The sequence below is a fragment of the Pseudophryne corroboree genome, chromosome 1 (assembly GCF_028390025.1).
Source record: "Pseudophryne corroboree isolate aPseCor3 chromosome 1, aPseCor3.hap2, whole genome shotgun sequence".
Lineage (NCBI taxonomy): Eukaryota > Metazoa > Chordata > Amphibia > Anura > Myobatrachidae > Pseudophryne > Pseudophryne corroboree.
Window position 1 is genome coordinate 286,282,075 of NC_086444.1, and position 16,884 is coordinate 286,298,958.

Here is a 16,884-nt window from a genome sequence, read left to right on the forward strand (position 1 = left end):
CCTATATGTTCAGTGGTACTGCCATATAATTCCAGTGATACTACCGTATATATATATATATATATATATATATATATATATATACCCTGTTGCAAAGCGGATTACTGAGGCCATAACAACTATGCTGGTGTTAGACGTGCATCTGGTATCCACCATTAGTGCAGTGGGACTGAAGTGCCAACCCTAGATGGGCCAGGTGCTTGTGCCGCACACTTGTGTCGCTTAGCTTAGTCATACAGCTACCTCATTGCCCTATTTTACTTCTTGGCATGATGTGCTGTTTGGGTACTATTTTTTTTTAAGTGCCATCCTGTCTGACACTGCAATGCCACTCCTAGATGGGCCAATTGTTTGTGTCGCTTAGCTTAGTCATACAGCTACCTCATTGCACCTCTTTTTCATATTTGCATGATGTGCTGTTTGGGGCCTTTTTTTATATCTGTCCTCCTGTCTGCCACTGCAGTGCCACTCCTAGATGGGCCAATTGTTTGTATCGCTTAGCTTAGTCATACAGCTACCTCTTTTTCATCTTTGCATGATGTGCTGTTTTGGGGCCTTTTTTATATCTGTCCATCTGTCTGACACTGCAGTGCCACTCCTAGATGGGCCAATTGTTTGTGTCACTTAGCTTAGTCCTACAGCTACCTCATTGCACCTCTTTTCCTTCTTTGTACGATGTGCTGTTTGGGGCCTAGTTTTTTTAAGTGCCATCCTGTCTGGCACTGCAGTGCCACTCCTAGATGGGCCAGGTGTTTGTGCCGCACACTTGTGTCGCTTAGCTTAGTCATACAGCAACCTTGGTGTACCTCTTTTTCATCTTTGCACTGACTTCACCACGCCTCTTTGTCGTGTCGTTGGTCGTTGTCTGTCTGCACTCACAAATTTAATGTGTATGTCTGCACATTTGTTGCACGGCGAGGCCGGCCCATGCGCACTCGTGACTTTGCGCGTGCTCATTTGGCAAAGAAATGCCGCTTGCAATGCGATTTGTAGCAGCGATCAGGTCTGAATTACTACCACAGTGGGGCATGCATAATAGCTAAAACTGCTTCCAAACCTCTGATAGTGCTATTTTCTGAGGTTTATCTGTTTTTCTAAAATGCACCAAGCTCTGGAATGTATCACTTGGATGTGTGACGTTACCCTATTTAAGCCTATGGGCTTCTTTTTGCATTTCCCCTCAGCACCCCATGCGGCGGGTGAGTCACCTGACGCAGTCAGAGAAGGACTACCGGGTCCTAAACCCGGCAGTACTATCATCGCAAAGAACAGCTCTTAGCGATGACTGGCCGGATTCATAGCAAACAAAATGCGATGGTTGATGCATCCTCCCCATATCCCACAGCCTCATTTGCAGCCATGTTTACAAGAGGGTAGAGCACTCTTTCAAATGGTGTGACCACTGAGCATTTATTTTCTGGTGATTATGTATGTTTACCAGAGAACAGCCCGGCACTTGCAAAATGTTATTTGAAAGAAGAAGAGTCTTCGCTTTCAAATTGTGTGTGTTAAAAATTTCGATTTTGTTATAGAAACCTAGGTGTTTTTTTGCGGGTTTGGAATGGTTGATTAATGTAAGTAATTCTCGTAGGTGGTTATAAAAAAATATGCATATTTTCTTTAGTCATCCTTCTGCCAGTTTCAGTTAAAAATTTACTTTTTGTCATTTTGGGTAGATGTTTTTGCTTTGGAGAGATAAGCAAATAAATATTTTTTTTTCCAGAAAATTCAAATTCTTCTGGAAAACAAACAAACAAACAAACAAACAAACAAAACAATTTGTGTGGGTACTGCATAAATAATTGCTGATAATTATGGTGGAATATGGCCAGCCCTAAAAATGCCAGAGAACAGCAGCAAAGAGGTTAAATAGTAGAAAACATTCTCATGTCACACATGACTGCTTGGGTGGACAGATTAATATTTGTGACGACAGCCTCAAGACTACTATTCAATCCCCCCACAGAGTTCTATCTTAGGGCAGGGACCTCTCTCCTATTATATTCTGAAGTTGTTGTTTTTCCAATTTGTGATGTAGGCTGCAAGGCTCTGTGTACAAGTTGTGACACCCTAGAAATGACCTTCTACAAATGTACAAAACTACGAGGTTTACTTCTTCCAATATTGAAGCAGTGATCCTAATACTGTATAAAGCACCACAGAAGAAGCAGTGCCGGATGCCAGGGAACACCCATCTATTTTATAAAGCTACAGAGAGTTGCTTGTGCTACGCTTTTGCTGTAAATACAGTATCTTGTCATCCACGGCCTGAAGCCTGGGCATCTATAGAATTTTGTAGTGGGCTCTTTCCTCCTGCTTCTGTGATCTCTTATTCCAATTTCTGATCTAAGGTTTTCGCTACACCCGTGGGTATTTTTTGTTTGGAGCATAACAGAGTCTAACATTACAGCAGCCTGATATCCCCGCTGGTAATAAAGGGGTGCTTTAACACCATGTGTATTTAAAGAATATAATGTGCATGCTGTTGGTCATGTCTCTTTGGTTTCCAGTTATTCTGTTATTCTTGTCATATTTAACTGCTACTGATCAGGAAGAAAACAATGCTACCAACATTGGTGCTATTAAAGGTTCCAAAGGGCTACATTTATGAAAAATAAAGCTGTATAGTATATAAACCCCTTTGCTGCGGAGGACAAGTGGGACTCATACTCTTATTTTCACCCAAAGTGCGTAGGACGAGCTCCAATTACCTTGTCCCACTGGTCATTCACTGCTGGATCCAGAAGAGGCACGCCGGCAGCACTGCTGTAAGGAATAATGGGGCAGATGTATTAACCTGGAGAAGGCATAAGGAAGTGATAAACCAGTGATAAGTGCAAGGTGATAAACACACCAGCCAATCAGCTCCAATATGTAAATTAACAGTTAGGAGCTGATTGGCTGGTGCGTATATCACCTTGCACTTATCACTGGTTTATTACTTCCTTATGCCGTCTCCAGGCTTAATACATCTGCCCCAATGTCTTAGGAAAATGGTGTGGTAAGGGACTTTTAAGTCCCTTTATCTTCCCTTTGACATAAAGTAGAAAGATGGGGTTACCCCATACTTGCCTACTCTCCCGGAATGGCCGGGAGGCTCCCGAAAATCGTGTGGCGCTCCCGGCCCCCCGGAAGAGTGGGCAAGTCTACCGGCCGAGCGCCCACCACCCGCATCCCCCCCGCATCTCCTAACAAACCCCTGGCGGCGCAGTTGAAAGTGGACGGTCTGGGGGTCTGATGGCACGATTCGTGTCATCCCGGCCCCACCCCCTGCCTTGCAATGCCAATGTTATCTGCATTGCTAGATAGGGGGCGGAGCCATGATGACATGAGCATGTGGCCACGCACCCAATCCCGCCCCTAAACGTCAGCCTCCACCATCGCCACGCCCCTGCTGCTCTGAACCTGGCTGCCTCCTCCCGGAGGGGGCAGCCAGATTGTCGGTAAGTATGGGTTACCCTCGTTTGAAAGAGGTCCCACTGATCATCAGACATGGATCTACGGCACTACAGAAAAATAATGTAGTCCAACCAAATATAAGGGGGTCCCTACTTCCAAATGATGGGAAACCTTAGCACTTATTGTTAACTCATACTATGTTAAGCATACGTTTTCTGTATATGGTGGTCGTGGTGGGGAAGGGGGGAGGGGGCAATCGCAGTGCTATCTTAATTACACCTGCAACTGTGTAGTTAGTGTTACCCATATTCGAAATCAGGGAATACCCTCTTTCAAACAATGGGGCCCACTAATAGCTATTTTCTAGTGCAGCACCTGTGATCACCAGACAGTATTACTCTGTGGTTTGAAAATAGACATTTTCTGTATTTTACTGGGAGGGCACGTATCATGTTTCATGCCCAAAAATACATCTGTAAACGTGAGGGAAACCACATATGAAATAGGGGAGTCCCCTCTTTCACATGAGCAGCTATTGCCTGATGATTACTTGTGATCACCAGACAATATCGCACCGCGCTACGGCAGAAAATTGGACCATATGGCACGCACACACATGGGTGCTTCCTGTTTTGAGAGAGGGGAGTTTCCTCTTTCAATCAATCTGCCCCTTATCAGTAATTGTCTGTTGATCACCGGACAGTAACTCAAAAATGACACAAAAAATACACAGATAGGGTGTTCTAAAGCCAAGGCCTTCCCCCATCTTGTGTCAAATAAAAAAGGATACCCTTTTTTCCTGTACTAATGTATATTTACACTTATGTTTACATACCTCCCAACAACTAGAGGCTAGAAGACGGGACCCCTTGCACGGCGAAGTTGCGCGCCACCGAAAATGGACGTGGTCTGTTGAAAAGGGGGTGTTGCTTCATGTGAATGCCGCGATCGCGACCCACACCTCCTATTTTCGTCACAGTGGGAGCACGGCCAGCGCTCTGCGAGCTGCTGGCCATGCCCCCTAGCCCTCTTGCTCACTGGAATAGATGCTGTGCACAGAGTTTATTCACCTCTACTCTGAACTAGACCACCCTACCGCGGGACACTGCAGCCCACGGGAGGGACAGCAGGACAGACCCCAAAAAAGTTGGGAGGTATGTGTTTATGTATATGAGTTTCTATTTATTATGCTGTCTGTGGCTCACAATTACATTTCTTAGGTTGTCTATTATTAAAAATGATGGTCCTTATTGGGCTACAATATAATTCATACACATAGAGGTATATTTACTAAAATTCTTTTTTTTCCGAATGAGGTTAAAGTTCAAACACGAATGACATCGAAAGTGTAAATTTGCAACTTTTTGAATTTATTACGACTAATTTACTAAGCTGTCGTATTCTGCATTTTCGTGTTTTCCAATGTCGATGTCATTTGTATTTTTTGGCAGTGTTTTACGGGAGTGAATAGTAAAACACTGCCGACATTAACACAATGAATCTCGGCCGGATCTGTGAGATCCGTGCAGGGCTTCATTGGGCACCTTTCGTAAAAAAAAACTGTTAAAAATCTAAAAAAAAAAATGTGTGGGGTCCCCCCCCTAAGCAAAACCAGCCTTGGGCACTTTGAGCCGGTCCTGGTTGACAAAAATATGGGGGGGGAAATGACAGGGGTTCCCCCATATTTCATAAACCAGCACCGGGCTCTGCGCCTGGTCCTGGTTCCAAAAATACGGGGGACAAAAAGCGTAGGGATCCCCTGTATTTTTGAAACCAGCACCGGGCTCCACTAGCCAGGTACATAATGCCACAGCCGGGGGACACTTTTATACTGGTCCCGGCGGCCCTGGCATTACATACCCAACTAGTCACCCCTGGCCGGGGTACCCTGGAGGAGTGGGAACCTCTTAAATCAAGGGGTCCCCCCCTCCAGCCACCCAAGGGCTAGGGGTGAAGCCCGAGGCTGTCCCCCCCATCCAAGGGCGGCGGATGGGGGGCTGATAGCCTTTTGTAAAAAATGTGAATATTGTTTTTAGAAGCAGTACTACAAGTCCCAGCAAGCCTCCCCCGCAAGCTGGTACTTGGAGAACCACAAGTACCAGCATGCGGAGGAAAACCGGGCCCGCTGGTACCTGTAGTACTACTACTAAAAAAATTCCCCCAAAAAAACAGGACACACACACCGTGAAAGTATAATTTTATTACATACATGCACACCTCCAAACATACATACTTACCTATGTTCACACGAGGCTCGGTCCTCTTCTCCATGTAGAATCCTTGGGGGACCTGTGAAAAAAATTATACTCACATAATCCAGTGTAGATTCTGTCCTTTGTATAATCCACGTACTTGGCAAAACAATAAAATGGAAACCCGACCACGCACTGAAAGGGGTCCCATGTTTACACATGGGACCCCTTTCCCCGACTGCCAGGACCCCCCCTGACTCGTGTCAAAGAGGGTCCCTTCAGCCAATCAGGGAGCGCCACGTCGTGGCACTCTCCTGATTGGCTGTGTGCTCCTGTAGTGTCTGTCAGGCTGCACACGGCAGAGGTACAATGTAGCGCCTATGCGCTCCATTGTATCCAATGGTGGGAACTTTGCGGTCAGCGGTGAGGTTACTTTCGGTCAACCGCTGACCGCAAAGTTCCCACCATTGGATACAATGGAGCGCATAGGCGCTACATTGTATCTCTGCCGTGTGCAGCCTGACAGACACTACAGGAGCACACAGCCAATCAGGAGAGTGCCACGACGTGGCGCTCCCTGATTGGCTGAAGGGACCCTCTTTGACACGAGTCAGGGGGGTCCTGGCAGTCGGGGAAAGGGGTCCCATGTGTAAACATGGGACCCCTTTCAGTGCGTGGTCGGGTTTCCGTTTTATTGTTTTGCCAAGTACGTGGATTATACAAAGGACAGAATCTACACTGGATTATGTGAGTATATTTTTTTTCACAGGTACCCCAAGGATTCCACAGGGACAAGAGGACAGAGCCTCGTGTGAACATAGGTAAGTATGTATGTTTGGAGGTGTGCATGTATGTAATAAAATTATACTTTCATGGTGTGTGTGTCATGTATTTTTGGGGGTATTTTTTTAGTAGTAGTACTACAGGTACCAGCGGGCCTGGTTTTCCTCCGCATGCTGGTACTTGTGGTTCTCCAAGTACCAGCTTGCGGGGGAGGCTTGCTGGGACTTGTAGTATTGCTACTAAAATCAACATTCACATTTTTTACAAAAGGCTATCAGCCCCCCATCCGCCGCCCTTAAAATGGGGGGGACAGCCTCGGGCTTCACCCCTGGCCCTTGGGTGGCTGGAGGGGGGGACCCCTTGATTTAAGGGGTTCTCACTCCTCCAGGGTACCCCGGCCAGGGGTGACTAGTTGGGTATGTAATGCCAGGGCCGCAGGGACCACTATAAAAGTGTCCCCCGGCTGTGGCATTATGTACCTGGCTAGTGGAGCCCGGTGCTGGTTTCAAAAATACGGGGGACCCCTACGCTTTTTGTCCCCCGTATTTTTGGAACCAGGACCAGGCGCAGAGCCCGGTGCTGGTTTATGAAATATGGGGGAACCCCTGTAATTTCTCTAACGTCCTAGTGGATGCTGGGGACTCCGTCAGGACCATGGGGAATAGCGGGCTCCGCAGGAGACAGGGCACATCTAAAAAGCTTTTTAGGTCACATGGTGTGTACTGGCTCCTCCCCCTATGACCCTCCTCCAAGCCTCAGTTAGGTTTTTGTGCCCGTCCGAGAAGGGTGCAAACTGGATGGCTCTCTTAAGGAGCTGTTTAGTAAAGTTTTTTTTTAGGTTTCTAATCAGTGATTCCTGCTGGCGACAGGATCACTGCAACGAGGGACTTAGGGGAGAGACTTGCAACTCACCTGCGTGCAGGAGGATTGAAGTTTTAGGCTACTGGACACTGAGCTCCAGAGGGAGTCGGAACACAGGTCAGCCTGGGGTTCGTCCCGGAGCCGCGCCGCCGATCCCCCTTACAGACGCTGAAGAAAGACGGCGGAACGGAGGTCCGGAAACAGGCGGCAGAAGACTTCACAGTCTTCAGAGAGGTAGCGCACAGCACTGCAGCTGTGCGCCATTGTTGCTACACGGCTCACTGACACGGTCACGGAGGGTGCAGGGCGCTGCTGGGGGCGCCCTGGGCAGCAATATAAATACCTATTTGGCAAATAAATACATCACATATAGCCATTAAGGCTATATGTATGTATTTAACCCAGGCCAGTTTTCCTAATAACCGGGAGAAAAGCCCGCCGTGAAAGGGGCGGAGCTTATTCTCCTCAGCACTCAGCGCCATTTTCCTGACCAGCTCCGCTGGTGAGGAAGGCTCCCACTCTCCCCTGCACTACAGAAACAGGGTTAAAGAGAAGGGGGGCATAAATTGGCGATATAATTATATATTAAGAGCCCATATATAGAAACAACACCTTCTAGGGTTGTTATATACATTATGGCGCTTTTGGTGTGTGCTGGCAAACTCTCCCTCTGTCTCCCCAAAGGGCTAGTGGGTCCTGTCCTCTATCAGAGCATTCCCTGTATGTGTGTGCTGTAGGTCGGTACGTGTGTGTCGACATGTATGAGGAAAATGTTGGTGAGGAGACGGAGAAAATTGCCTGTAATGGTGATGTCACTCTCTAGGGAGTCGACACCAGAATGGATGGCTTACTTATGGAATTACGTGATAATGTCAACACGCTGCAAGCCGGTTGACGACATGAGACAGCCGGCGGACAAATTAGTATCGGTCCAGGCGTCTCAGACACCGTCAGGGGCTTGTAAAAACGCCCATTTACCTCAGTCGGTCGACAGACACTGACACGGACACTGACCCCAGTGTCGACGGTGAAGAAACAAACGTATTTTTCCTTTAGGGCCACAAGTTACATGTTAAGGGCAATGAAGGAGGTGTTACGTATTTCTGATACCACAAGTACCACAAATAAGGGTATTTTGTAGGGTGGGAATAAACTACTTGTAGTTTTGCCTGAATCAGATAAATTAAATGAAGTGTGTGATGATACGTGGGGTTCCTCCGACAGAAAGTTATGGGCGGTATACCCTTTTTCCCGCCAGTAGTAAGGGCGAGTTGGAAAACACACCTTAGGGTGGACAAGGCGCTCACACGCATATAAAAAACATGGCGTTACCGTTTCCAGATACGGCCGCCCTCAAGGAGCCAGCTGATAGGAAGCTGAAAAATATCATAACAGTATATACACACATACTGGTGTTATACTACGACCAGCAATCGCCTCAGCCTGGATGTGCAGCGCTGAGGGGGCTTGGTCGGATTTCCTGACTGAAAATTTTGATACCCTTGACAGGGACAGGATTTTATTGTCTATAGAGCATTTTAGGGATGCATTTCTATATATGTGTGATGCGCAGAGGCATATTTGCATTCTGGCATCAAAGAGTAAATGTGATGTACATATCTGCCAGACGAAGACACGACAGTGGTCAGGTGAGGCAGATTCCAGACGGCATATGGAAGTATTGCCGTATAAAGGGGCGGTCCATTGGACCTGGTGGCCATGGCAACAGCTGAAAAATCCACCTTTTGTTACCCCGAGTCACATATTGGCAGAAAAGGACACAGTCTTTTCAGTCTCAGTCCTTTCGTCCCCATACGGGCAGGCGGGCGAAGGCCAGTCATATCTGCCCAGGGGGAGAGGAAAGGGAAGAAGACTGCAGCAAGCAGCTCATTCCCAGGAACAGAAGCTCCTCACGGCTTCTGCCAAGTCCGCAGCATAACGCTGGGGCCGTACAAGCGGACTCAGGTGCGGTAGGGGGTCATCTCAAGAGTTTCAGCAACACTCGCAAGGGAACTCCGGGATCCTACATGTAATATCCCAGGTGTACATTGGAAATTCGAGACGTCTCCCCCTCACACAATTCACAGGCTGTATTCCCAGCAGGTGATAATCAAAGTACCCTTCTTACAACAAGGAAGGGGGTAGTATTCCACACTATATTGTGGTACTGAAGCCAACCGGCTCGGTGAGATCTGAAATATTTGAACACTTACATACAAGCGTTCAAATCAAGATGGAGTCACTCGGAGCAGTGATAGCGAACCAGGAAGAAGGGGACGATATGATGTCACTGGATATCAGGGACGTTTACCTACAGGTCCAAATTTGCCCTTCTCACCAAGGGTACTTCAGGTTCCTGGTACAGAACTGTCACTATCAGTTCAGACGCTGCCGTTTGGATGGTCCACGGCGCCCCGGGTCTTTACCAAGGTAATGGCCGGAATGATGATTTTTCTTAAAAGAAACATGGACGCTTTCCTGATAAGGGCAAGGTCCAGAGAACAGTTGGAGGTCGGAGTAGCACTATCTTAAGTAGTTCTACGACAGCACGAGTGGATTCTAAATATTCCAAAATCGCAGCTTTTTCCGACGACACGTCTACTGTTCCTAGGGAAGATTCTGGACACAGTCCAGAAAAACGTGTTTCTCCCAGTGGAGAAAACCAGGGAGTTATCCGAGCTAATCGGGATCCTCCTAAAACCAGGAAAAGTGTCAGTGCATCATTGCACAAGAGTCCTGGTAAAAATGGTGGCTTCTTACGAAGCAATTCCATTCGGCAGATTTCCCGCAAGAACTCTTCAGTGGGATCTGCTGGACAAATGGTCCGGATCGCATCCTCAGATGCATCAGCGGATAACCCTATATCCAAGGAAAAGGGTGTCTCTCCTGTGGTGATTACAGAGTGCTCATCTTCTAGAGGGCCGCAGATTCGGCATTCAGGATTGGATGCCGGTGACCACGGAGGCCAGCCTGAGAGGCTGGGGAACAGTCACACAGGGAAAAAATTTCCAGGGAAGTGTGATTAAGTCTGGAGAATTCTCTCCGCATAAATAAGCTTAGAGCAAATTTATAATGCTCTAAACTTAGCTAGACCTCTGCTTCAAGGTCAGCCGGTATTGATCCAGTGGGATAACATCACGGCAGTCGCCCACGTAAACAGAAGGGCGGCACAAGAAGCAGGAGGGCAGTGAAAACTGCAAGGATTTTTCGCTAGGCGGAAAATCATGTGATAGCACTGTCAGCAGTGTTCTTTCCGGGAGTGGACGACTGGGAAGCAGACTTCCTCAGCAGGCATGACCTCCACCCGGGAGAGTGGAAACTTCATAGGGAAGTTTTGCAACATGATTGTGGACCGTTGGCAAAGACCAAAGGTGGACATGATGGCGTCCCGCCCGAACAAAAACGGGACAGGTATTCCGCCAGGTCATGAGACCTTCAGGCGATAGCTGCGGATGTTCTGGTAACACCGTGGGTGTACCAGTCTGTGTATGTGTTCCCTCCTCTGTTTCTCATAACCAGGGTATTGAGAATTATAAGACATAGAGGAGTATGAACTATACTAGTGGCTCCGGATTGGCCAAGAGGGACTTGGTACCCGGAACTTCAAGAAATGCTCACAGAGGACTAAGGGCCTGGGGAGCTAAGAAGGGACTTGATTCAGCAAGTACCATGTCTATTCCAAGACTTACCGCGGCTGCGTTTGACGGCACGGCGGTTGAATGCCGGATCCTGAGGGGAAAAGGCATTCCATAAGAGGTCATACCTACCCTGGTCAAAGCCAGGAAGGAGGTGACCGCACAACGTCATCACCACATGTGGTGAAAATATGTTGCGTGGGTGAGGCCAGGAAGGCTCCACGACGGAAATTCAACTAGGTCGATTTCTACACTTCCTGAAAACAGGAGTGTTTTGGACCTCAAATTGGGGTTCATTAACATTTAAATTTCGGCCCTGTAGATTTTCTTCCAGAAAGAATTGACTTCAGTTCCTGAAGTCCAGATTGTAAAGGATGTATTGCATATACAGCTTTTTTGTGCCCCTAGGGGCACTGTGAGATCTCAACATAGTGTTGGGATTTCTTAAAATCATAGTGGTTTGAACCGCTCAAATCTGTGGATTTGAAATATCTCACATGGAAAGTGACCATGCTGTTGACAAATATCTCACATGGGAAGTGACCATGTTGTTAGCCCTGGCCTCGGCCAGGCGATTGTCAGAATGGGCGGCTTTGTCTTACAAAAGCCCATATTAAAATTTTCCATTTGAACAGGACAGAACTGGGACTCGTCTCCAGTTTCTTCATGAAGGGGTGTCAGCGTTTTCACCTGAAACAACCTCTTGTGGTGCCTGCGGCTACTAGGGACTTGGAGGACTCCAAGTTACTAGACGTGGTCAGGGCCCTAAAAATATATATATATATATATAGTTAGGACGGCTGGAGTCAGAAAGTCTGACTTGCTGTTTATACTGTATACACCCAACAAGCTGGGTGCTCATGCTTCTAAGCAGTCTATTGCACGCTGGATTTGTAGTACAATTCAGCTTGCACATTCTGTGGCAGGCCTGCCACAGACGAAATATGTAGATGCCCATTCCACAAGGAAGGTGGGCTCATCCTGGGCGGCTGCCCGAGGAGTCTCGGCATTACAACTTTGCCGAGCAGCTACGTGGTCAGGGGAGAACACGTTTGTAAAATTTTACAAATTTTGATACTCTGGCTAAGGAGGACCTGGAGTTCTCTCATTCGGTGCTGCAGAGTCATCCGCACTCTCCCGCCCGTTTGGGAGCTTTGGTATAATCCCCATGGTCCTGACGGAGTCCCCAGCATCCACTAGGACGTTAGAGAAAATAAGAATTTACTTACCGATAATTCTATTTCTCGTAGTCCGTAGTGGATGCTGGGCGCCCATCCCAAGTGCGGATTGTCTGCAATGCTTGTACATAGTTATTGTTACAAAAATCGGGTTATTACTATTGTTGTGAGCCATCTTTTCGGAGGCTACTTCGTTTTTGTTATCATACTGTTAACTGGGTTCAGATCACAAGTTGTACGGTGTGATTGGTGTGGCTGGTATGAGTCTTACCCGGGATTCAAGATCCTTCCTTATTGTGTACGCTCGTCCGGGCACAGTACCTAACTGAGGCTTGGAGGAGGGTCATAGGGGGAGGAGCCAGTACACACCATGTGACCTAAAAAGCTTTTTAGATGTGCCCTGTCTCCTGCGGAGCCCGCTATTCCCCATGGTCCTGACGGAGTCCCCAGCATCCACTACGGACTACGAGAAATAGAATTATCGGTAAGTAAATTCTTATTTTTTCCCCCCATATTTTGTCAACAAGGACCGGCTCAAAGAGCCCGAGGCTGGTTTTGCTTAGGAGGGGGGACCCCACGCATTTTTTTTAAAAAAAATTAACACTTTCCCACCCCTTCCCAATGATAAACATGCACGGATCTCACGGATCCGTGCATGCCTATCAGAACACGGTAAAAAAAAAGCAGGTCTATTTTAAAACTGCTTTTTTTTACGATTTGTTTTTATTCACGGCAGTGTTTGGCTATTGCCGGCAGTGTTTGTGAAATACAAATTTTAGTAAATGACCGAGTTCTATAAAATAACAGGTGTATTTGACCGATGGTGTATTCATTCGTATTTTTTTTCTTGCACTTCAAAATAAATACGAATGTCCTCATCACTGCCGAGATTTGTGCTTAGTAAATTCCCGAGATGACACTTTGAAGAAAAAACGCAAAATTGGTCAAAATCGGGAGCTTAGTAAATATACCCCATAGTAAGAGTTTAAATTGAGATGTGCAAAAAAAAGTTAAAAAAAAAACATCATAGGTGGAGATGTGTCAAGCCTTGTAGAGTGAATAAGTGATGAGAGAGAAAAGTGCTAACCAATCAACTTCTATCATTTTACAGGCTGTGCTAGAAAAATGAGGTAAGCTGATTGGTTGGTACTTTATCTCTCTCCACGGCTTGATACATCGCCCCCATAATAATTAGCAGATTTTTTTGTGTAAACCTACATGTTGAAGCATAAAGCACTATTGCAAAGTCTAAAAAATAGTATGCATTTTAATATGTGAAACGACTGATCCCAGCAAGCCCTGGCAGCTATAAACTGTTTGGATAAGCTGGGGCTTGTAGAACTACAAGTACCAGAATACTCATAGCTGCCAAAGCATACAATTTTTTGTGGGTTCTACTGAAAATTACATTTCAATGCAATCTCTTTTTGTATATACATATAACAAAAGAAAAAAACAGCGGGAAGTAAATGTTCAGTGGATACAAAAGTATTAACTAATACCTGAAGGAAATTACATACATGGCTACTGTCTTGGAAAGTCTGATGGACTTCTTGGAGAGTGCGTCAATGTCCTACATCCTGCCAATTCATGAGCAGAACCAGGATGGGGGCGTGACCAAGTGATTCTTAGATAATTGCGTCATCTTGCTACCGCTTCATAATCCCATGATATGCAGCATTATACCACTGAGTTACAGGGACTAATGTTGCAAAGCAATCGCCCCCTGGCCCCTGCCCTCCCACAGTGATCATCCGCATGTCCTCTTCAGGATCTCTCCCTTAGGGCAAACATGAGTAAGTATGATATATTGGATCCAAGAAATGTGGTATACAGTATCAAGGATGCTAACCAAGTCTTTCCTCCTAAACAGCTGATTAACTGCTTTTGAAGGGAAAATATACTTTCTGGTAAATGCCTAGGAAACATGGTGTGATCATAAGCTACAGTGAGTTGGTTTAACATACTCTGCAAAAAGAGTTACTGTATACTGTATGTCTATAGCCCAGCAACTGGTCTGGCACTGATACTGTGCACAGCTCTACATTTTATGTTTTGTTTTTTTAGCACTATAGCAAACTTGCCTACTCTCCCGGTTTCTGCAGGAGACACACAAGTTTTCAGGTTGTCCTCTGTACCCCCCGGAAGAGTAGGCACCCGTCTCGCATTCTGCCCACTTTATAGAGTGGGAATGAAGTGGGTAGAATGTGTGGTGGGGCCCTATTGGTGTGATTAGCATAGCCCCGAACCCATCTCCACCTACCTGCTTTTCCTCTCCAGGCATCTCCCGGAGAGGAGATTTTCAATGTCGGTAAGTATGTACCATAGAGCTACAGTATCTTGTATGCCTTCATAATGATAGTAAACAACATTTAAAATGCTTCCCTAAGGCTGGGTGCACATCACAACAATGTGTTTCCTGGCCGATGGTACGATCGATAGAAAGATATATCGGTTGGCCATACACACTGAACAATATATATCGCAATTGCGCAATATTGTCTATCATTCATGGTTGCATTTAGAATGCACACAATTGGTGGTACACACTAGACAATATGGCCAATATATCATTTCAATCCATGTCAGAAAGATATAACGGACAATGGTTAAGACTTCAATAGGCATACAAGATAAGGCACCCAACCCCATGCAATGCATTTTCTTTTCAAAACACTCTGCCCTAGTTTTTGCAAGGCTTGTATATCATGATTAAGTATTGCTGTACAGATAACATTTGTAATGGATTTTGCTGAAGAACATTTCTTTAAAATTTCCTTGAGATTGTTGCATACTGTACCTTTAATAATGTGTTTAGTAATCTAGGCTCAGTAGGCTGAGAATGTGTTTCATACTTAATCTGACTTACCACAGTACTCCCATATATCATATACAAAATACAAGTGCAATAAACAACCATATTTCCTTCATAGTAGGTCATATTATATTTTCTGCAAATATCTAGAACACATACTTTAAGAATAAAAGGAACCATCCACCTGTGTCAGATGATCTCTTTAACAGTGTTAATATGGATACCTCTATCACATGAGGGGTTAATTTGACATCTACTGTGAAAATGTATCAGCTTACACACCAGCTAGACAGAACACACTTTCTGGTTCTGTCTCGCATTCACAAATCGTGGAGACTATATATCATTATAAAACGGGGTGTCATTTATGCATTATCATAAATTTCTTGTATGTTTTTTTGTATAACATGTTAGAAAGAATCTTGTATTTTAATTGTGTTTTTTTATAAAGTGAATGTTGTTATGTTCGTACTGTTACACTTGGCAATTCTGAGGTTAATGTTTATATAATATGTAACTCTGTTTATAGCATGGGGCTGGATAAAAAAGCTACAGGTATATACAGACTAATCAATCCAGGTGTAACTGTTTATGTTATATTATGTGACTTGTCATACTGCTTTGATTTTTATTAGTTGTCACGATCATATGATCTTGCCTTTAAAAATGTTAAGATTTTACTATGGTAGCATAACTTGAAAAAAGAGCAGTGCACACTCCGAAACGCGTTGTGTGCCGCTTTTCCTGCTTCTGAATGAACAGCACCAGAGACACTTTACGAACCATTGGACGAAGGTAACAGCCGGGTAACGACTGCAGAGTATATCTGGGGACTTCTGCACTGCACCGGGTTTTGTACTTGTGTCTGTGTCTGCCGATAACTGCATTTTTAAAAACGAACAATTCTACATGCTGTATTGTTAAATTTTAAAATTAAAAGAACTTGCTACATTTCCTGATGGTGAGGACTTCATTCAGCGCTGATTGTAAAGAAACCTTTGATGTGAACTCAAGACAGAATTTAAATGTAAGTTTGTCTCCAATTAGCCTGAAGTTGTGACTGTGTGTCAGTTAAAGAAACTGTTACGTGAATGCGAGACAGAACCAGAAGGTAATGGCCCCTACACACTTACAGATCTCACTGCATGATATGAACGTTCTCGTTCATTAATGAACGAGAACTCGTTCATACGTGCAGTGTGTAGGCACCAATGATTAACGATGCACGGCCCGCGCTCGTTAATCATTGGTGCCGGGTCGCTTATGCATGCAGGCCAATATGGACAATCTCATCCATATTAACATGCACTGCTATAGAGCCGGGTGACGGGGGGAATGAAGAAACTTCACTCCCCCCGTCACCTCCCCCGCCGCCGCGTTGCCCCTCGGGTGTATCCACCGTCGGACAGCTCGGCGGCGGATCGCCGAGTGTGTATGGCTCATAAGTGTGTTCTGTCTAGCTGGCGTGTGAGCTGATACATTTTCACAGTAGATGTCGAATTAACCCCTCATGTGATAGAGGTATCCATATTAACACTGGAGCAGGTGGATGGTTCCTTTTATTCTTAAAGATTTGATTGTTGGAGTAAGGTGCCCTCCTGTTTTTCCATCCACCAGCTGCATCTATGGTGTCCAGGAGTGCAGAGAACTGGAATAAATCTTCTGTTTAAGTAGAACACATACTTGTTCTTTACAAATTGTAAACCCTACTTCCAGTGTTATTTTTACAAGGATTTAAAATTTTGGTTTAGTCACTTTTTTTTACTTTCTTTTAGTTAAGATTTAGTCAAAATTTTGCAAAGATCTAAAAGGAAGCAGAGCAGAGTGCTCCCCCCAATATCACCCCAGGGCGGGACACCGAGGTCAGCATTTGGGATGGTGGGACAGCCCCTGAAAAGCGTGTCTCTCCTGCCAAAAGTGCAATGGTATGGCAGAATGCAGGCAGTTGTTGATTGTGAATTAGGTTGCACCTGTAATTTTTGCATTCCCTAATGTACTGACAACTTTTGGAAAAAGAAATG

General features: G+C 45.5%; 1 protein-coding gene across 2 annotated transcripts in view; it reads left to right on the top strand.

The window, feature by feature from the left end:
* KSR2 (kinase suppressor of ras 2) overlaps positions 1-16,884 on the top strand; it is an 868,249-nt gene that overhangs the window by 825,582 nt on the left and 25,783 nt on the right. The gene's annotated exons all lie outside the window — the stretch shown is intronic.